Here is a 24765-nt window from a genome sequence, read left to right as displayed (position 1 = left end):
TTGTCCAGCAGTCAAAAGAGTCTCCCTTGCTCCTCCTCATCATACTGCAAGTAGGTACTTAATGTATGTATCCTGTTCCCTACTTTTCCTTTTCTGCCATTAGAATCCCCAGTGGTTAGTAGATCACAGATCTCTGTTTTATTAAAGATGTGTAACTCTCTATAAATCAAATCAAGTTTTGCTTTACCTTGGACAAAATGAAATGTCAGGCGTTTAGTCCCCCCTCTGTTGTCAGCCTAATAGAATTAGACATCTTAAAGCAATGTAGCAACTGTGTTATGCCCACGGATAACAAACACCTACTAAATACATATAATTTTGCTTGTGAGAGGTACAACTGTTTAAGAGACATGTAGGCCTCACTTTCAGAAAAAAAAAAACACCACATACTGTGCACCAATATGCTTTAAGGAAATCCTTACATAAACCTGCCAGACTCATAATTAAGTGTCAGCAAAAATTAAAAAGAAGCATCACTTCACATAATATGTTATCTGTGACAGAGTCACCATGAGACAAAGGGCCTCAGTTCCAGTACACCAGACTGCTCCCCAAACAAAAAAAAAATGCTCAGTGATTGGTGACTCCAAGTTGAGACTTATAGACACTTCACTCACTAAGATGAGCAAAGAGAAAGAAGGTCATGGAGGTATTCTAACTGGTTGAACAAAACTATCTCCCCTCCCTTGTCAGGTTTCATAACCTTTGTGGCTATGTCATGCCCCAGCGTCTTACGTTGGTAAAATGGACAAGTCAGTAAAAAACAGAATTTACGAGCATATATATATCACAAAAGAAAGCAAATACTAACAATGCCTCATATAGACACATGGAAGATAACATAGAGTGCCACACCTTTAGATTTGCTATTTTAGAAAAGTTTATTGGTGATCCCACGTGAGGCAATGACAAGCTCTTGTTGGAAGAAAAAGACGTTAAATGGCAACTAAAGCTGAATGCATGCAACCCACTGGGAATAAATGATAATATTCTTCTTAACCTATTTTAGAGCTCAGAGCATAATTTGAATTAGTATAACATATTATAAACACATTTGTTGTATTTTATGTATTTATATAATAGGATTATATAAAATATGTATATTTTTTATAATATTTTAAACATCACTAATTTTTTAACCTTTTTAATATTTGTATATTCATTCAGTTTTTTAAGTACTAAGTTACTTTATTTTTCCTTTTTACACAAGTTAAATGCATAGGTTAGGCAGTTTTGTTAGTTGCTTAATTGTTTAATTAAATAATTATAACATCATTTCCTTTTTTGTTGCTAATGTTTGTGGGTATATATAGTCCTTTCTTGATATCATTATTGAATCTGAAGAAGTCCTGTTAAGCAGGATGAAAGCACTTATTCCTTTTATGTAATAAAGTGGATTTGTTTGTACCTAAGCAGTAGTATTTATATGGGATTCTTTATGGTCTTTTTCACTATACCAGCCTGATTTAGCAGATACATTTAGTGTGATACATTATCTTCCTTCAAATGGGACCTGGAAAATTGGTCAGGCATTCATCTGTATTAACCCAGGCTTGACATGCCTATCTGTCCGTCAGATAGGATGTACAGTAAGAGATGGGAACAGACAAGGGGTAATGGCCACTACTCACTAGCCTTGAACGTTGTATGATTCTTATGTTTCTCAGCCCTACCCCATTATTCTGTGAGTGAGCAAGCCAGACTGTCTTCCCACCAGTGCAATCCTAAATCACAATCTGCTTATTTTTCCTGTTGGGTTATATGAAAGACACTTGTTTTTTTGTGTGGATTTTTATAATCATGCTCTTCTTTTCACAGTTTGTTACTTTAAAGAGGAATGAGTCAGTGTTGTCTTTGTTGTTGTTGTTTGTCTTTCAGCTTTTCCCAGTTAGGGGTCGCCACAGCGGAACTCCAGTCCGCTAATGATTGGCAGTTGTTTTTTTTTTTTTTTTTTTTTTATGGTGTTGAGTTGCCAGCCTGACGCACAACCTTCAACGAAGGCACATCCATTCAACGCATGTCTTTCAAATGCCCACTCGACTGGGGGGAGGACATGCAGACTCCACACAGAAGGCACTCCCAACCCAAGCCGAGAATCGAACAGGAGAACCTCTTACTGTGAGTCAACAACGCTACCGCTGCACCTCCACAGAATTCTGTTGAAAAGTCTAAATTAGGAATATGCTACTGGAGGATGATCCTTTACCCTCCCACACAATGAAGTGACCTTTGGGACATGCCTATATGTTATTACTAATATAGATGAGAGGCTTGAAAAACAACAAACTTCATTTAAATAATCTTTTACATGCAGGACCGCAAACACATTTTCATTCTGTTATATCAGTCCTCCTTGCTTATGATAAACAGACCTGTACTAATATTTTAGCAGTTAAAACTTAATATGGCTTCTCTTCACTTTCTTCTGCTCTTCTCAGTCTCATAGAGTGACATTCTACTGCAGTGTATAGGAATGCTGCTCTCTTGAAAAGCTGTCCTTCAGATGATATGCTAAATCAAGGTTCCTTCAACCTAAATCGGTAGTTATTTGGGTGGATATAAGGCATCCCTTGGCACTTACTGCAATGCAGATTCATTATTTTTTATTTACAACTTCAAAACAAAATGCAAAAGAATATGATAAGGGAAAACTCTCATTTAATCATTATTTCCTTTTTCAGTCATAGTCAATTAACTTTCTCCACTTACGATATTTCATTATTTATACACATTTCATGAAATCTTCAACTTTGAAGAAAACCCATCCAGTAAGGATAACATTAATGTCCCACTGAGTTTTTCTTCCATTCTTTTAGTACATAGTTAACTCTTTCATGTATTTGATAAACTCAGTTTTCTGGTTCTTCTTCCGTATAAGTATCATATACTGACCGACCATAAAGCAAGCATTTTATAAATGTTAGCAATAAAATATAATGTCATTATACGTATCTCCCACTTTTCTACTTCCCACAGCCCTTACTCAGTTTTATGGTCTGAATAATTCAGTCTAAAATAAGAAAATGTTATGAAAATGTTCTGCATACAGGATACTTGATGCAAGGCCAGAAATGTAGTTGAAATTTACAAGTAAAACCCACAACTCTTAGTAGGTCACTACTTAAGACAGTTGTTTTACAGAATTTATTTTCAAAAAGCATTTGAAGTACAGTAAGTCTAAACATATATTGTATTCTTAGATACTTTGTGTCAGGTTTCATTTCTTTAATTAGAAACCAAGTTATTTTTCATTTTTTACAATATCTCAAGAGCAAAAATACAGCTACTTGCATGGAGTAAATACTGGCTCTTAATGATTTGGTCACACTGATTATGTGAATGTAACACTCCATGTAAAAATGGGAAAAAGAGGGGGTTGATGATGATGTTGATATATATTAAAACCCATAAAGGTCACACCATTACTCTTAAACTCTTAGAACAAGAACTCTGGACAAAGTAAAAAATAATGGGTGTTTAAAGGCCTAAAAAATAGGGACAGATTTTTAATATTACTCCTACAGACAGATAGTTGCTAAAATAACAGATTTTGTGTTATATATTTTCTGTATGATATGCATTCTGAAACTCAAATGTCTGCCATTATTGATTATTATTTAGTGACTCAGTCTTCAGTATTTTGACAGAAAAAAACAAATATTATGAGGAAAAGACCAGAAATATGATGCAAAAAATCTGGATATTCTGCAAAAATCTGGACGGTTGAGAGGTATGAGTCACACAGGCAAACCATTCAGGGGAAAGACTCAAAAAAGACCCAGGCCAATAAAGGTAAGCCCCACTAGCTGTAGGCATGCCATGCTTAACCCTTTTCTGAGCTCATAAAGGCAACATAAGGGGACTGTTTGTTTAGACTTTGGAAACACAGAGCTTAAGACCGTGGTGTACTCATTGTTAAGCTTGGAAGTTCCCCCTCATGAAGGACAGTAATAAACACCTGACAAAATAATATTATACCTGAACTTTATTGTGCTTTGTGTGACCGCTGGGGGAGACTAGGGATATCACAGCCCAAGGCCCTATCATGTCCTGGAGATCTTCAAATTAATGGGGTCTGAGGGCAGATTTATGTTTTATCTTAAAAGCTTAGATAACACCACATTAATATGTGTACATTTCTTACTTACCTATTTAAGGTCATGCCAACATCTTACAGACCCACAACTTCATCCAATACATTATTAGTTTCTCTATGAAGTTTATCTTTTTCTCTGGAACATTTTTCCTTCTTTTCTACCCTTCTTTAAACAGTAATCACATATCATTCCACTTAAATCTTCGTCATACCTGCTTCCTAACAACAGAAAATCTACACTTATGCTAGCCACTCAGCTGTATATATCCTGTCTGTGCACACAGCTCCACACACATCCTGAAATCATCACCTCCTGCCTGAAAGGAATTCAGCTAATTAATAGAGTAACTGGTAATACAGTGGTAAAGCTCTCTACTGCAAAAAGGGTAGGTAGTATCTATCCTTCATTCTTCAGTCAAATACTTCTTTTACTTTCATACACTATATTCTAAACTCTTTTGAACTCAAAATCCAGGAATGCAGTGTGCTTAGTCATTTTAAACTTAAATAGTCCTTGCTATACAAGATCTATGCAATCACATCTTCAGTGTACCCAGTTTTCCTGTAGTAATAAAAAGTACCTCTACCAATCTGTTAATAGCACACACGTTCTGAAATATAGGGTAAAAGTACTTCTTAGGAAAACTTCTACTTTTTGAGTCAATTCTTATTTCATTAAGCACACCCTTAGGCTACTGCTAATTGCTGTAATGCCTCAGCATACCTCCATATAAGAGAACTAGCAGTATCTGGAGCAGATTAAGCTCCATGTGCTGCAACCCAATTCTGATCCAGTTTCTCTGCACATAAATATGTAGTTATATGTTCTCAAAATGGATGCCGTGATTTACCTGTCGAACTTCATTCTAGGCTTCTAATGAATTTCTTGACATCCATCTGTTGAAACTATAATAATTTGATTATGATCACATTATGGTCAGGTTCATACATAAGAGCCTTGTTATTGCCAAGGTTTGTGCTTTGACATGCTGCCGCTATGACAATGCAGCATTAGAAACCTTCTGACAGCTTTGAAATTATAACATACATTGCTCTGTTACATGTCCAGCAAAACTGTAACAGAGTGACACATTCAACAGATTTTAAATCAGTTGTGAATTAGACATCCACTTTGCTTCTGGCCGCTGTCTCAATGGTAGCATGTAGGGTGTGACAGTTTTTAAAGCTAGCACACACTTCAGACTCCTACACTTTTTTAACTTGTTATACATCAGGGCAGCCAAATCTCTATGTATTATAAAGTATTATTATTTGGTAGAGAAACTTAGCCATTTGCTAATGTGTTCAAGATATCAGTTCAAGAAATTTACTTTTTGCAATTTTCTCTTGAGCTAAAATTGTCAGGTTCATCTTCTCAGACTTAAACAATTTGTTATGACTGGTAAATTGATCATAATTATGTATGTTATGTGCCAGAAAATTTGATTTTAGGAAATGCATCTTGAGTGTGAAAATTGAGACATGAATTTCTTGAAATCCATTAACAAACTGAAGTTGATTAGTGGCATAGGTACCTGATAGAACTGTCATGGGTAGTTCATGGTTATAGTTAATTATACAATGACCCCCCCATTAATATTCCAAAATGTGCACGCTGATTAGTCAGCATGCATGTTGTAAATCAAAGACTTATACTAATGGAAAAAGGTCCGGTCGCCCGGACTTTTTCCATTAGTATGTCTTTTTTTTTTTTTTTTTTTTTTTTTTAAAGCAATGGAGAACGCAAGATCTCTGTTATTTTTTAGAAACTGTCTTGCTATGTTAAAGGAGTTTAACATAGCGAGACAGCTTTAAAAAAGTGACAAAGATCTTCCTTTCTCCGTTGCTTTTTTAAAGCTGTCTCACTATGTTAAATGGGTTTAACATAGCGAGACAGCTTTAAAAAAAGCAATGGAAAATTCTCTGTTGCTTTTTTTAAAGCTGTCTCACTATGTTAAACTCCTTTAATGTAGCGAGACACTTTGTAAAAGCAATGGAGATTTGCTTTCTCCATTGCTTCCACTCACAGCTCTGATGTACTGCGTAAGCATATGCATGCGCAGTACATTAGAACTGCCACAGAATACCAGACAGCTGCGGAAGGGTAGCACGGAGGCATTGTACAATGCCATTATTTAAGAAAAGTAAGTATTTATTTTCTTAAATAATGTCATTGTATAATAGCAATAACCCACTTCTGGGTGTGTGTAATGCTGGATTTACCCACGGCTGTCTTTGTTTGGCCACTCGGGCTTTGTCCTCATGACCAAACTACACCAACCGTGGGTAAATCCAGCATTACCCATACCCAGGCTTGGATTATTGCTTAAATGGGGCCCTATACAGGATAATTGATGGTCACCAAAGCCATAAAAATATCCCATTATATGTCTCTCTCTTTCTCTTTCTACAGTTACCATAAAATACTGTTTAAACCTGGTAGTGTGCAGGCAGTTTTCCTCTTTACTTTTACAATGATCACAGAGATTTGGATTTGATTTAAGACTTCAATTTCAAATTTTACAGCAAAGGCATTGACAGACGCAAAATACTCACTTTGAAAACAGACAGTATGAATACTATTAAACTTCTCTTCCCTTGACAGTCATGGTTATTGAAAATGCATCCAGGCCCCAATAAGCTACAAGAAATGTATTGTGATTCATAGTCAAATAACATATAGTTAAACACTAATTTGCAGCTACGTGAAAGATGCAGTAATTTGAAACTGAAATGTATAATGAATTTGCTAACACCCTGGAACATGTGTCCCCTTTCAAGAGCAGCCTAGGAGCACTGTCTGCTTAAGTGATTTAAACAACAAAAAAGACAGTCTGAGACAGTCAAACCATGCACTACCATAAACAGTGCATTAGCAATAGATATCCTTACTCATCTGTTCTAAGTGCCAGATAAACTGCTATAGCCCAAACAAAGTGCATTTTACACCAGCATGCCTGCAAAACATAAATAAATAAAAGACAAATTAAAATATTAGTATTAAACTTGCAGACTTCATGCTGTCCACTTTATTCACTGCCAGATAATAAACATACTATTCACAGTAAACAAAACAAGGAAACTAAGGTTCATACCCCAAAACATAGCTCATATGATGATGCTCTTATTTATTACAATTGATCTCTTCTTTTGCACTACAACTTCTCTGTGATGCAGGAATCAAACATACACACACACACACACACACAAACACACACACACACACACACACACACACACACACACACACACACACACACACACACACACACATGCATGCACACGTGACCATTATTACAGTCCCTTGTATGATTGTGTACACAGCAGATGTTTGCTTGTGATCAAATAAATGAACAACTACATAAGTAATGACCTGGGATTGTTTTTCAGCTCACTGCTATGGCAATCATATACTTCAACTCATTACACTCCCCCATGCTCACCCAACTTCTTATCTTAAGAATCAGAGACAAAACACCCAAAATCATGAACAGATTTTAGATATCGGTCTTAACATAACTAGAATGCTGTTAGCATTTCTGGTTTTGCATTAGCAAGCATTTTTCAAAAGGTATGAAGTCTGAAACTCAAATTTGTCAATAATTAATGACTGTGGCTGCACACTGAGTAATAGCTTAATATCAGCTCTTCCAGTGTGAAAATGCAACTCAAAAAAGTGAATCTGTTTTTTTGTGTAAATTTCAATTACTGTCTAGTAAGTGCACTGCCTGGATATCAGTAAAGAAGAAAATCAATCACAGAAGGTGAGGAGAAAACACTGACTGGGAAGAATCCTGTTGTTGTTCAGCAAAAAGCAGCTCAAGCTCCAGCTTTGGTGAAATACATGGCTTCCGGTAATCAATAGGAAAAAGTAAGTCAATTGTCCTCTGACAAAACACTGAAGGAGTATATCAAGTAAAAAAGTATAGAAAAAATGGAAGCAGCTTTAAAAAGATATTCACCTGACCTGATAAAATTGCACAAATCAGAGGTCAAAATGAAGAAAAGACTGGCTGAGTATGAGACTGCTCAAGAAGAAAAGTTTCAAAAATAGTAGAATTAGAAGACAGAGCACAAAGGGAAAACCAGAGACTTTCTGCTATACCAGAGAAACTGGAATGAGCAGACTGTATTAATTTTTTGAAAGCACAAATAAGCAACTGGACTGATATTTCACAGCAAGAGGTATTAATCAAAAGGGCAAATTGTGTGTCTGCTCCAAACCTGGCCATGAGAAAGTGGCTAAGATGTTTACTAGTAAATATGCAATCCTACCAGCAGAAAGAGTTGATTCTGATAAAACTGTGGCAGAAGGACAGAGTACTAAAGGTTGAGTAGAGTGCTTGTGGAAAATGATTATTCATTGTACACCAGGCAGAAGAGGAGTATATCTATTCCAGCAATTTGTTTTATTTGAATTTATATTTTATTTGTTATATCTGTTTTCACTGTTTTTAGGTAGGAAAGGATAGCTTGATAAGAAGATCTATTTTCATTTTTTTTGTTTGTTTTTACCTTTAATTTCACTGTTGGTTGTTAGAAAGGGATAAGTTTTAGAGAGGCAAGCTCTAGCCATCCCAAGGGGCCTAGACAGCTATAAATTCACACAAAATCCAGAGCACATCAAAACAATCCTACCCTGCTTTGTGATTTATTAATCTTTATTGTTTAAAAGAAGTGTGCCTGTGAGCAATAGTAAGGAATTGCAGCTTTTGTCTGGCTTGCAGAACTTGTACAATCAGAACAACTTTACTATGCTTACTTTAGTATTTAGTTGCATACTGCTTGGTGATTTTTGTCGTAGAAGTTGATTTAAGTTCTCTCTGAATTCTGTGGTTACAGACTTTGATTATTCTTTTCTTTTACAATATTTTATTTGTTTGAAGCTGGATATGGATTCATTTAAATGATTATGCAATTAATGATTTCCTAATACACAAATATCTTGTACAGTGTAATAAATGCTATGCATATTTAAAGGTAACAGCTGGTAACACTGGCAATCTGTGTTCCTCGTGTCAAAAGTTGGATGACTTGCTTACCATTGTTAGAAGTAAATCTAGACTTAATAATGATGATTGCACTTGTGCAATTGGCATGGCTTAGAGAACTATTATTTCATATATTAATCACTGGACTGGTGTGACAAATAATGTTAGACAAAGAACAAATACAACACATTTAGGAAATGATGGATCTATTGTCTGTAAAGATCATTCAACCTCTATGAAACAAGGCAATGCCCCTGACAGCTTTGGAATTCTGGGTGCAAGTACTCAGCAATCTGAGGATTTGGATTGTTTAGAAGGAAACAAAAAAAAAAAAAAAAAAAAAAGAAAGGAAGAAGTTCACAACAAGTAACAAGGAAGAAAAAGAAACTGATTAATGTCTGTAAAGTAAAGAGAACATGTTCTAAACAGGACACTGTTTTGTTAAGTATCACACAGGTTACAGAGAAAAAACAATATTTTTCTATCAGAAAACCTCAGTCTACAGGAAAAAGGCATCATTTTTCCAAACGAGAAGGTAGAAAAAAGAGGCAAGGGCACAAGTGAAAAGGAAAAAATCTAAACTGAACGTGGAAAGATTGAAGAACATTACTGTAAAAAAAGAAGAGAAAGATAGTTGTTGACTACTTGGCCCCAAGCTGTGGATTTACAGTACCAGCTGGATGAGAATTTAATACACAATGAAAACAGTGGGATGAATAAGAATAATAGTGATGAAGATCTAGCCTTTGTAATGATTGATAGAACAGATATTACTGTATTAGAAGTTGAAGATTGAAGATTCTTCAGAGTTGGTCAGCAAAGATATTCTTGTAATTGGAGATTCAATTATTAGAGGAACTGATACTTACATTTGCAGAGAAGAAAATGAACATTGAATAGTGTCATGCTTGCCAGGAGCAAAAATAGAAGATGTGAGTTAAGCCTTGAAATGCCTTAATGTAAGGCAGTACAGATCTGTTTTTATTCATGTTGGTACAAATGATCTCATCTGCAAGGATTCTCTAATTGTTACTAGGGAACTGACAGTCCTCATAGATAGTATAGCTTGTACTTGTGTTAGGACATATTTTTCAGAAATCACCTATAGAAAGGATAATCAGGTCACCGTGAATGAAAAGATTTTTTGGGTAGCACCTACATGGACAAAATGTCCTGTTTTAAAAAAATGGAAATGTGTAGAGTATCCAAGCCTAGTTTTGGGCCCAGATGATCAGACAGGATGGCGTGCATTTGTCAAGATCACAGAAGAGAATTTTTGCAGCAGATATTTTGCAATATTTGACAAACAGTAGGCAAGATTTTTGCCAGGTCTAAAATTTAACAGTTCACAGATAGCTACAACTGATGCATATTAGGAGCTTTAATAATAAATTTTCTATTGGAAAATTTGCTACGTTCCCACAAGATTAATGTCACTGTTTATGAAATATGGTTAAAGAACAATGGCGGGAAGCCAGTTCTGTCAGGGTATAAAGGTTTTTTACTGTAACAGATATTCTAATAAAAAAAAAAAAAAAACAGGTGGAGGTGTTATGATCGGGATTATAGATAGTTATGAGACCTGTTATTATTACATGTTTAGTGATAACACCAATACTGCAGACTGTGTGACTGTGACAGCAAAGACAATCCTGGAACATATAACAATTATTGGAGTGTATAGACCACAAAAGTCAAGTGCACATGATCTAGAATAATTAAATAATTTCTTGCATGAAACAACCGAGGAATGATATTGGCTGGGGACTTAAATTTACCAGAAACAGATTGGAATAATATTGATTCAACAAAATTGGTATGGAAATTATTCACAATGTATATTCAGGAACAATAATTGCTTCAGACTGTAAAAAAAACTACTGGGGATGGAACATACTAGACACTGTCTGTGTTCCTAAAGAAATTACTGTTACTTCAAGTCTAATTTTACCACTGTTGATGTACAGTGATCATGGGGTTAGAAAGATTAAAGTGTTGCTTGATAATTCTGCCAAATTGAAATCTAAACCAATGCACAAAGGTTAATTACAAATTATATGGAAGCAAAACAGTCACTATGTAAAACTAACTGGAGTGAGGTGTTCAGTGAAAAACATTATAGATGGAATGTGGAAAGTTTTGAAAGAGAAACTGAGTGCAAAAAAATGTTTAACATTAGGATCTAGCCTTATAATGGCAGGGGGGTATACTTCCATAAGAACAAGATATCTGAATAAGGTGAGAGACAAAAAATATAAAAAATGGAAAAGAGGTCAAATTACAGCTTTGAAAACTAAAATAAACAAGCTGGATAAACAAATTAAGCATAGTGTGAGACGAGATCAAGAAAAATTTGAAGAAAATTTATATAAAGATATTGAACATAACAGGAAACCTTTTTATGGATACATAACATTTGAAAGGAGTAAAACCATACAAATTAATAAACTGTGTGCATATTCTAAAATTTATTCTCAGACACAAAAGATTATAGATATATTTACAAAATCCTATGCAAAATAGTTTGGCTCCACAAAAGGGGTGATAAGTTGTCTTAGTGACATCTAGGTGACCTCAGATACTGGAATCAAATTAGATTGTATTGAAAAAGAACTGTCCAAACTGGATTAAAGCAAAGCAGATGGAGGAGACGGAATTAGTAACAATGACCTGAGAACACTTCAGCAAGAACTTACGGTGCCATTATATCTATTATTCACTATGTCATATAAATATGGGGAGATTTGTCAAGATTGGAGACATGCACTTAATAAACCTCTCTTTAAGGGAAAGAGGAGTAGGACAAACCCAGAGTCATATAAACCCTTAGGTCTATTTTCATGTTGTTGAAAAATAATAGAGAAGGTAATATTGGATGAGTTATTGTCAGAACTGGATAAGTTGGGACTTGAAACCATATATCAGAATGCATATGTTGAAAACAGATCTATTACTACCTGTAATATGATGTTCTATAACAAAAAAATAACAGCTATGAATGATAAATTTTGCAGTGATGTTATTATATAGATTTACCTTCAGCATTTGACAGGGTCATACACAAAACACTGATCAATAAATAAGAACAACTAGATATTCATGTACTCTTGATAAGCTTGATAGATGCATGGCTTACAGATAGGACATGGCAAGTATCATACAGCAACTGGACAAGTGAAATTCTTGGTTACAGTCTGGGTGTCTCAAAGGGCTCTGTCTTTGGCCATTACTAGTCTAAACTGTATCTTTCTAACCCAATGTTTTCATCTGAGGTGTTCTACAGCCTATATGCAGATGACCTGAAAATGGATAAACTGATTGCATGTGTTATATATAAAGCATGTCTGCAAAATAACTTGTCTAAATTGACCATTTGGGCACAGGAGAATAATATGCTGATAAAAAACATCAGAAACTAAGCATATGAGATTTCGAAGACATATATTGAAAGGTGAATATTTAATACAGCACACAGTGATTGAAACTGTAGACCCATTTAAGGACTGGGGTATATTGGTAGATCCAGCTATGAGTTTTTCTAATCAGATCAACAAACTGGTTAATGATAGTTATAGAACTATAGAGTGTTTAAAAGGATTTATAAAGTCTAGGAAATCAAACATGATGAAGTCATTGTTTGTTAGTTACATTAAACAAAACTTGAATATCGAATAACAATATAGAAACCCTAGAAGAAAACAAGCATGAAACTGGAAAGAGTACAGTGGAAATATACCAAGGGCATCTATGGATGTGAAAATACAAGTTATTATGAAAAACTAAAATATCTGAACTTGTACAGTGTCTCATAGATATCTAAGAGAAGATCTCATTCAGGTATTTAGGGCATTTAAAGATAACTACCTATGGGAATGTTTGGGGTTATCAAAAAATACTAGAGAATCATCCGACAACCTATGTAGAAGATTCTATAGGAATGAGAAGTATACTAATTGGTTCTCTGACAGAGTAGCTGATGCATGGAACAGACTACCAGATTACATTAAAACAAGTACTAGTTTAGATATTTTTAAGAACAGCCTAGACACGTATTATGGGAACACGGGTTTTGGTATATTGGCAAGCTAGAAGGGCATTAATGCCAATGCTTGAAATATTTGTATGTACGTATGTATGTATGTATCAAAAAGCACAAGAGTTGACTAGAAGAACCAGGAGTACATTGAAAAGTAAACAGAGACTGGATTTGGGAGGATTTGAGAGATAAAGATCAACAGGAAGAAAAACAGCATGTCAGAAATTAATGAATAGATCTGGGATTACAAAACATTAGTTAAATTTGTAGAATATGGAAAGAAAACCTGCAAATATTGGACTTTTTGACTTTGTTAAACTTGTAGGGGACTCCAAAGCATATGCCCTACTTCATGTCATTAATGTTTGAAAACATTAAGGTGAAGTAAATAGGAAGACAAATGGTAACTGTAAGTAAAACAATTTTTATTCTTAACAGTATTTTTATACACATGATGTATGCTACATACTATAAAAGTAAAACATTTTCAGTTAATTTTTGTGCAATAGGGATGCTAAAATAAGCAGGTGCCCCTTTTTCCTTCTTCTTTCTTTCTTTTTGTTAAGTTTTATGAAATGTGCACTACAATGTAAAAAGAGAAAAAAGCCTGGACAAAAGAGGATGATATAAGTAAAATTGATTTTTATTACTTCTGCATATGGGAATGACTCAGATATATACAAAAATGAAGATATATACAAAAATGAAAGATTAGTGAACTGTATTAATAATGCAGAGCACAAACAATTATACTACAGGAGACACATTTGGAAATAACTGAGCATATGCATTTGATAAAGAAAGGATTCAAGGATGGTTATTCAGCAGAATATCTGGGACAAACGAAAAGGAGAAAACTGATATTAATTGTGAGAGGAGCTCCAATAACGATAGAAGAAGAAAAAAAGACAATAATGGTAGTTTTGTAGTAGTAAGGGGCTACTGGCAAGGGAGGAGGATTATGTTGCCATATATTTATATTCCACGTGAAACTGCTACAGTGGTGCTTAAGAAAATTCTGGGAAAAAAAACAATCATCTTTCACCAGGGAATTTTACTTATAGGTGGGGAATGGAATTTGATTTTCACAATGAGGATGTATCTGGGGGCCCCAGAAGGAAAAATGTAGAAAAAGGAGGGTAGACTGTTGAACATTGTTATGAAATATTTGATAAGTAAGATGCAAATTCTTCAGTAGTAGAAGTTCAGATAGAATGTACAAGGTAAAAAATTGGACTAGGCTAGACAGAAATTATATTTCACAGGAACAAGTGTAGTTAATTGAAAATTTTGACATGCATCCAATGACTATTTCAGATCACATGCCAATAATAACTAAAATAAAAAATGCAGGGTAACTAATCAAAAATGAGATACTGGCACTTTTCCACCTATCTGTAAAATAAAGAGTGGATATTAATCTGGAGTTATTAGGGAAGACAGCAATTTCTTGAGAAAATATAGCTAGGGATTTGGATAAAATTGAAGTGGGGTTTCAAAATAGAGTGGAAATAAAAGAAAAAGAGATATGGTTAAGACATAATAAGAATTATTTAGAAAGGCTGACAAATTTTAAAGTATTACAGAATATGTGGAATCTCACAGAACAAGTAGATGCAGAATTGCAGAGTGCTAAAGAGAAAATAAGGGACTACCTCAATAATATGCATGAGTTTAGAAAGATTGATGCAACAGAAAGTAGAAAGTGTTTTTTGCCCAACTTAGGGAGCCTATAACAAGGAAAATAACCAGAGATTCTGTAGAGGAATTAGAAATATTTTGGAAATGTTATGAAAAATTGTAGAAAGCAGGGAAATGTTGAAATCAGGAAAAAATACAAAATGAAATGTTCAAGAAATAATTAAATATGCCACGGTTTGAAGTCGATGAGGCTCAATTACTAACAGGATAGGTGGGCATGATATAAAAATGGTGAATTAAAATCAATTTACAGGAATGTCTCCAGGAATAGATGGTATTCCACCAGAAGTTTGGAAACTAGGAGTGAAGAAAGTAATAAAGATCTGGAAGGTTGGGTTTAACATTATTTTAAGAGGAGGAGAAACACCAACATCCTGGAAGAAAGCTGTGGTGTCTATAATACCTAAAGATATTAAAGACCCAGCAGATCCAGCTTCATATAGGTGCCTGTCAATTCTAAACTGATTATAAAGTGAAACAAAAAAACAAATCGAACCAGGCCACAGCAATAAGAAAGCATACAGTTCCACAAAAAACGTTTAATGTAAGCGCTTTCACAGTTCACACTGACTGCTTCATCAGACAAATTCACAAAGTAACACACCCCACATTTAAAAGCATAACCAACCAATAATAAACATCAATCAATCATCAGATCTAATCACATAATAAACTAATTAAAATTTAAAATACAATTTATGATGCACAACTGTGAAGGCATTTCCTAAGAAAATCATGAATAAAAACGATTGAATAAATAAATAAAAACATTTAATTTAACTAGAGGTCTATTATTGAGTACTGGTTTAATACAAACTTTGTCACTGAGTCCTTTGCCCCTATGGGCTCACATCCTAATGATCCATTTAAGCTCACTATTCTCAACTTTATTACTAACGTCATCCCCACGAGGCCCATGTGGTACAATTTCTACCACCATAAATTTAAATGTATGTGTTTCATTTAGGCTTACATGCTTGGCAAGAGCATACGTTTGAATGGATTTGTTGATACTGTAGACGTATTCTCTGATACGATCTCTCTCATGCCTATCTGTCTTCCATAAATAAAAAGAGCTACATTGTTGGCATACTGCCGAATACACTACAGAAGTAATACTGCATGTTGCTGTTAACGTAAAACAAACCTGTTTCCCTGTGTCAGGGTGTAAAAACATCCCTGAACTATCTATATATTGACACCAATTACAAGTGGTAAAGGGAAAAATCCCAAATGTCAACCCTGGTTCCACTCTACTCTCAAGAATTTTGGGATAGCAAAGCATACTCTTCAAATTTTTCTTGTTTATATAAACAAAGCTTGGTTTACTACTAACCACTTCACTGACCTCACTATCTGACAGCAAAATATGTCAGTTCTTCCTTATAATTTTTTCTACTTCCCTTATATTGGAAGAATAGGTAAGTGAAATCCTAAAATTATTAGTGGTCATAACAGGGGGTGATTCCCAAGGTCCAGAAGAAAAGTAAGGTTTGCCATATGTATCTCTTAAACCTGATACCCTGGCCAGTGTACCATCTACTTCAGATGCTCTATAACCTCTATCTTTGAACCTCTCTCTCAAAACCTCTGTCTCTACTCCGAAATCAGAGTGTGTGGCATTCAATCTAGAGGGTCTTAACCCTTGACCCTTCATTATATTGCTAAATATGTGTGGAGGATGCATGCTCTTCCTGTGCAAATAAGCATTCTTACTACATTCTTTATGATATGTTTTGGTATTAAGGGCACCATTGCCCAAATTACGGATAGTGACATCTAAAAAGTCTATGTGTTCTCTGGAGCTATTAATAGTAAATTTCAAAAAAGATGTGGTCAGGTTGAGATGATCAAAAAAGGGGTCCAAAAATTCTTCTCCACCTTCCCAAACTGGGAAGAGATCATCCACAAACCTCCGGTAAAAGCTTATCTCAGGCTTCACCAACAAATGTTCGTCTTCCTAACTCGCTAAAACCATGTTGTTGTAGCTATTGGCACAAGACGTGCCCATAGCTATGCCATCCTTCGGCAGAAAATAGGAATCACCATATGTAAAAACATTATTCTCTAGCACTAATTCCATGAACAGACAAGCTCAGTAGATTTATCTGTATACCCACTATGTCGACAGGGATAATCTTTAAGCATATTAATGCCTATTTGGTTAGGTATGCATGTAAAGAGATATTTAACATCCAATGTTACGAAAATTAGATCACTGCTGGAGGTGCCTGACGAGACAAATAAATATAAGTCATTCAGGAGATGTTTTGTGTCTCTTAACACATATGGATTGCTATCTAACACTGGTCTTAACTGTTTTTCAATATAGATGGAAAGACCTTCAGTGCACCAACCCCTGCCTGAAACTATAGGTCTAAGGGGAGGCTTATATCAATCCTTGTGGACTTTAGGTAAACCTTGAATACTTGGAATCAACGGTTTATCACAGATTAAATACTTATACAAATCTAAAGAAATATCTCGTCCTAATAAACAATCCATCAGTGTTATTCAGTCTCCTCACCATTCAATCTATCTGCTCTCTTGTAACTCTACTGTATGTCTTGGTGTCACTAAGCATGTTATACATGGCTTCACTGTAAAAATCAAAGTCCATTATAACTTGTCTTTATTAACAGACTCTCTAATTGATTTAAACGCTTTTGTGAGGAATGCAATGTTGAAAGTGAATTTTTAAACTTGTAATAACTATACTTCTAGTGTGAATGCTATTTTCAGAAAACCAAGTACCTTTATGCCTAATATGAATTTTACTCTAGATGTGTTTGAAAGAATGTGTGATGACATATACTAATTGTTTGATACTAGAGGGCTTTGTAAAAAACAACAGAAATTGTCCAAGGAGGAGCATGTTGCACTTGAAAGTTTGATGCATGATGTTACTATATCTATTAGACCAGCTGATAAGGGGGACTCAGTTGTTATAATGGACATTGATTTTTACAATGAAGCCATGTATAACATGCTTAGTGACACCAAGACATACAGTACAGTTACAAGAGAGCAGATAGATTGAATGGTGAGGAGACTGAATAACACTGATGGATTGTTTATTAGGACGAAATATTTCTTTAGATTTGTATAAGTATTTAATCTGTGATAAACCGTTGATTCCAAGTATTCAAGGTTTACCTAAAGTCCACAAGGATTGATATAAGCCTCCCCTTAGACCTATAGTTTCAGGCAGGGGTTGGTGCACTGAAGGTCTTTCCATCTATATTGAAAAACAGTTAAGACCAGTGTTAGATAGCAATCCATATGTGTTAAGAGACACAAAACATTTCCTGAATGACTTATATTTATTTGTCTCATCGGGCACCTCCAGCAGTGATCTTATTTTAGTAACATTGGATGTTAAATATCTCTTTACATGCATACCTAACCAAATAGGCATTAATATGCTTAAAGATTATCTCTGTCGACATAGTGGGCATACAGATAAAACTATTGAGCTTGTCTGTTTGTTCATGGAATTAGTGCTAGAGAATAATGTTTTTACATATGGTGATTCCTATTTTCTGCCAAAGGATGGCATAGCTATGGGCACGTCTTGTGCCAATAGCTATGCCAACATGGTTTTAGTGAGTTGGGAAGAGGAACATTTGTTGGTTAAGCCTGATATAAGCTTTTACTGGAGGTTTGTGGATGATCTCTTCCTAGTTTGGGAAGGTGGAGAAGAATTTTTGGACCCCTTTTTTGGTCATCTCAACCTGACCACATCTTTCTTGAAATTAACTACTAATAGCTCCAGAAAACACACAGAAATTTTAGATGTCACTATCCGTAATTTGGGCAATGGTGCCCTTAATACCAAAACATATCGGAAAGAATGTAGTAAGAATGCTTATTTACACAGGAAGAGCAGGCATCGTCCACACATATTTAGCAATATAGTGAAGGTTCAAGGCTTAAGAGCCTCTAGACTGAATGCCACACACTCTGATTTTGGAGTAGAGACAGAGGTTTTGAGAGAGAGGTTCAAAGATAGAGGTTATAGAGCATCTGAAGTAGATGGTACACTGGCCAGGGTATCAGGTTTAAGAGATACATATGGCAAACCTTACTTTTCTTCTGGACCTTGGGAATCACCACCTATTAGGACCACTAATAATTTTAGGATTTCACTCACCTATTCTACCAATATAAGGGAAGCAGAAAGAATTATAAGGAAGAACTGGTGGATTTTGCTGGCAGATAGTGAGGTCAGTGAAGTAGTTAGTAGTAAACAAAGTTTTGTTTATAGAAACAAGAAAAATTTGAAGAGGATGCTTTGCTATCACAAAATTCTTGAGCATAGAGTGGAACCAGAGTTGACATTTGGGACTTTTCCCTGTACCACTTGTAATTGGTGTCAATATATAGATAGTACAGGGATATTTTTATGCCCTGACACAGGGAAACATGTTTGTTATAGGTTAACAGCCACATGCAGTATGAGTTCTGTAGTGTATTTGGCAGTATGCCAACAATGTAGCTCTTTTTATTTAGGGAAGACAGATAGGTGTTGAGAGATTGTATCAGAGAACACATCTACAGTATCAACAAATCCATTCAAAACGAATGCTCTTGCCAAGCATGTAACCCTAAATGAAACACATACATTTAAATTTATGGTGGTAGAAATTGTACCATATGAGCCTCGTGGGGGTGATGTTAGTAATAAAGTTGAGAATAGTAAGCTTAGCTGGATCGTTAGGATGCGAGCCCATATGGGCAAAGGACTCAATGACAAAGTTTGTATTAAACCAATACTCAAGAAAAGACCTCTAGCTAAATAAAATGTTTTTATTTATTTATTCAATAGTTTTTATTCATGATTTTCTTAGGAAATGCCTTCACAGTTGTGCATCATACATTGTATTTTAAGGTTTAATTAGTTTATTATGTTATTAGATCTGATGTTTGATGTTTTTTATTGGTTGGTTATGCTTTTAAATGTGGGGTGTGTTACTTTGTGAATTTGTCTGATGAAGCAGTCAGTGTGAACTGTGAAAGTGCTTACATTAAACATTTTTGTGGAACTGTATGCCTTCTTATTGCCGTGGCCTGGTTCGATTTGTTTTTTATTTCATTTTATTAGTGCTGTGCTTTGCAGCCCTAAGTGGAAAACCGCTTCTTTTCCTGGTTGCTGTTTCTTTCTGATTTTGTTTGAATCATTATAAAGTGTTTATTTCTATAATGGCTAAAAGAATGGCAAAGATGATGCTAAACTTGAAAGATATGGATCAATGTGGTTCTGTGGAGGTGAGGCAAACATTTGACAACATTAGTAGAAAAGTGATAATCCAGATGGAATATGAATATAAGAAAATAGCACTTTTGAAGGTAGGTCTTGATGCAAAGAAAGAATTCGGCAGAGTAGGCTGGGATTTAATGAGTAAAGCAATGGACATATTTGCATTCCCTGATAAAATTATAAAATTAATTAGGGGGATATATGAGGGACTGGAGGTGAAAGTTAAAGTGATGGGGTCTGATAAGTTCTGTTTGAGCAGAGGAACCAGGCAGTGGTGTCCTCTATCTCCTTTGCTCTTTGCATTATATTTAGAACCACAAGACAAACAATAAGGTACTAAAAAAATCAAGGATATAATTGATTTGGTAATCAATAAAAGTTGGCCTTATTTGCAGATGATATTATTTTGTAACCAATAAAACTAGAAAAGGACATTTCAGTGTTCTGGAACATTCTGAGACATTCTGAGACAGTTTTAAGTCTTTTTGGTATATACAATTAATGAAGATAAAACAAAGGCAATAGCTTTAAACTGTGTGCCCAGATATGAATTGGCTCATCAATACCCTTATTTATGAGTACATGATAAAATGATGTAGTTAGGAATTTGGGTTAAAATGATTCTGGCAGCTAAGGATTTGGGAAAAAAATAAAATAAAATTAGACAAAAGCTGAGAAACTGGAAGCTCTTGTTGGGTATAGATAGCAAGCTCAAATCAATGAAAGTGTTTTACTACCTTTAATTTTGTACACAGATCAGTCATATTTTTGTCAACCAGAAGACAGGTTGTGTATAGTAATTGAAAAATAGTTGAAATATTTTATCTGGGAGGGGAACAGGGCAAGAGTCAAATGGGATAAGGTGATCTTTCCAATAGAATAAGTTGCTGTTGATTACCTGATTTGAAAGGGCATTTCAGAGTTACACAAATATAGCTCTTATACTTAGCATGAGTAGACAGCTATAATTCAAAGTGGAAAGGGATGAAATTTTGGATGCAGATCCTTAAGGAGAATAACAGACTATTATATCCATAAAATAACAAAAAGTATTCTAAGAAATAGGCCAATACAGGAATGGAAAAAGGAAAGTCTGCTGATAGGGATGACTGCAATTAGGGCTACAGGGAGTAGGCAAGAAGGGGCTGGAATTTACTAAAGAAAACTGCCAAAGGGGTCAAGGTACTGGGAGCAAATAATTAGAGAGGGAAAGGTAATAAAATGGGAAGAAACCAATAATTAATTTGGATTGCAGGCTACAGATTGTCTTCCCTATCAAGGATTGATATCAGAGTATAGGCAAAGAAAAAGCAATAAGGGGATCCTAAGTGAAAGATCAGCACTTGTAGAGTTTTTAGTAGAATCTAGAACAGAAGCTGCTTCCAAAGAAAGAATACTTAGTAGTGCATATAAAATGCTGCACAATAACTATAGGAATCAATCAGAGGAGGTTAAAAAGGGAAGAGAGACTTGCTAAGCAATTCACAAAGAAACAATGGAATGATATATATCTGGCTCCTAAATATGCAACAAAGTCTAGAAGATTTGGGATCTTTGCTTGGAAGTATTTGCATAGGTAATTTTATACCCTAAGCAGACTCCACAGTATTTTTCATTAGGTAGATTGCAAATGTTGGAGGTGTGATATGAAAGAAAGAGGTGACTTGGTACATATTTTGGGAGTGTAACGAGCTGGCAGACTTAAAAAATTCCCTGTAAACTGTTCTGTCAGAAATATTGTGTAAGCAAACTGGTGTAACTAAGGAAAATATTTTTTGAGTTGTGATACTGAATCAGAATTGCATAGACATACTAAAACCTTGCTTAGTTTAATTCTGGTGGCTGGCAAAACGGCCATTAGTAGGAATTGGAAATCAAAGTCTAAACCAATTGTACTAGATACAGTGAGTATTGTAACAGAGATAAAAGAAGTGGAAATGGGATCTGTAGAAAAGGGTAGGATCAAATTCCATAGAAAAAATTGGAATTGTGGGAACAATATATGGAGAATAATGTTTTGGTGTAGAATGAGGCTTTAAGGGAATGCAGGTATGCAATGAGCTATGTAATTATTGACTGACATTGACTGCATATATTATAAGTGATGTATAATCTTTGCAACTGAAAATTTCAATATGGTTTGTATTCATTATATAAATGTTTGCTTGCCTATAAGTGATAATTCAATAATATATATATATATATATATATATATATATATATATATATATATATATATATACATAGTACACACATACCACATCATTTTACCAGAACGGCATAGGTTTTATGAGAAAATGACCACAAATATGAGGAAAACAAATCAGGGATGGTCGAGAATTATAACCACAAATGTAAACATACATACACACACACACACACACACACACACACACACACACACACACACACACACACACACACACACACACACACACACACACACACCAGTTGTAGCCATATATAAAATAATATCTATTTCATATTAAGTAAATTGATACATTTTAGAACTAATGACCCCAAAATGTTTCTCAACCCCCTGCACAGAATCACACAGTGCAACCCACTGCAACTCTCCTATGTCTTTTCAAATTATTAGGTCTATATTCAAAAATAAAGATACAAAACCCATAACAGAATTTAAATATTTTTTTTATATCCATAAGGATTTTGCTGGAAGACAAAGTATTGCAATAGTTCTTTGAGACTCGAACCAAAACCTCCAGCATTCTGCACTGGCATCACTGATGCTGGACCAGCACAAATCTCTACACAGAGTATATTGAGTTTTCCATAAGATCTTTTTCTTTTTAACTAGAAAACCTCCAGCATCGCTGGAGGTTTGTGTCCCAAATGAGAGCTGATATTTTCCTTTCACTTTTGTGTTTCTAGCAATGCCCATGCAGATGGCCATTCTACTTGTGTGTGTGCGTATTTCAAATCTGACTGACATTTTCTGAAGGATACAAAGATTGAAACTCACATGCCTGTTATTAATGACTGCGATCCACAACTATTTGCCAGAAAGCCACAAGCTTTACAAGAAAAATAAAAAAAATACCTGTCAACTACTTTGCTCAAAAACTGTGAACAAATACAAAAATAATGAGGAGGCAAACAGGCAAACCCAGTGAACAAAGTGTCCATTTCAAGGGTGACATGGGAGCACTCTCTGTCTAAATGACTTGTCCAAAGTCACGCAGCTGATAAATGGATTGAAGTATTTTGACTTCAGGAAACACAGCTCATTAACATCTCAGAGCCTGGAGTATCACACTCTGTAAGTTACTTATAAGTAAAGAGAAAAATAGGTGTTAGAAGCATATGGATTTTCTGAGCAATAAGAATTATGAAATTGTAATCACTGGTATTATTGACTGATGGGAATCCTCAGTGGTGTATTAAAAAAAAAAGCTAATGTGGTACAGGACATACATATGAAGCAAAATCACAGATGTTCTGCAAAATCTGAAACAGACATGAGATGAACTACTGTAATTATCCTAACATTTTAACAGATCAACAGGTATTGTATCAATATGCATTTTCTGAACAGCAAAACTATAAAACACCAATGACTGGTATTACTCACTAACTGTAATAATTAGTGATTCATGAGAAAATCTAACATCTGACAGGTACAGGATTTGAGTCTTTCTGTCTCTGTCTGCCTTCTGTGTAAGTTACTTAACCAGATAGTACTGTTTCACCCTGCAAAGTTAATAAGTGTTTAAAATGGCAGGGTATAAGTGTTCTTATATGCATTTTCTGAATGTAATAAAAATTATGAAATTCTAATGACTAGCTTTTACTCCACTGCTTAGTGATTTACCTTTATTGTGTATTCATTATGACTTCAGATAAGTCTTAGATTCTTAATGTCAGACCTTGTATTAGGAAAATAGTGACTTCCATGATCCCGATCTTCACCTGCAGGCCAGACACACACATGCATGCATACACCTACACACACACACACACACACACACACATACACACACATATACACACACACACACACATAAACACACACACACACACACACATACACACACACACACACACACACACACACACACACACACACACACACACACACACACACACACACACACACACACACACACACACACACACACACATAAACACACACACACACACACACACACACACACACACACACACACACACACACACACACACACACACACACACACACACACACACACACACACACACACACACACACACACACACACACACACACACACACAATGCAGTGATGAGCTTTTAGTCTCACACTCTGTCATCTGTTTTTAAAAAATGAAAAGACCAGTCAAACACACAGGTGACTTTTTCTGGAGCAGGTGCTTTGCAGACTGGTTTAGATCCAGAAAGTCTCTCAATCAGTCTCTTAGCTTGAATGTAGAATGTTTGAGCCAAAGAAAGAACCAGAGCAAAATAGAAAAGCTAAGTAGATTCTGATAATCAGGATGTGAGATAGCAGCGGGACAGTTTTTTTAAGCATTTATGTAGCCCTTCTGTCAACATCAAACTCTAGGCAGATGCTGACATTGCCTTGTGCTGCACCTGGCCATCACCATGGGACAGAAGAATACAGACAGACAGGTCATTACCTGCTCTCCTAAAGGTGGAGGAATTAGGGTCAAATGCTGAGGCT

The sequence above is a fragment of the Protopterus annectens genome, chromosome 14.part0 (assembly GCF_019279795.1).
Source record: "Protopterus annectens isolate FY-2018-M chromosome 14.part0, PAN1.0, whole genome shotgun sequence".
In the NCBI taxonomy this organism is placed as follows: Eukaryota; Metazoa; Chordata; order Ceratodontiformes; family Protopteridae; genus Protopterus; species Protopterus annectens.
Note: the sequence above shows the minus strand (reverse complement) of the source record.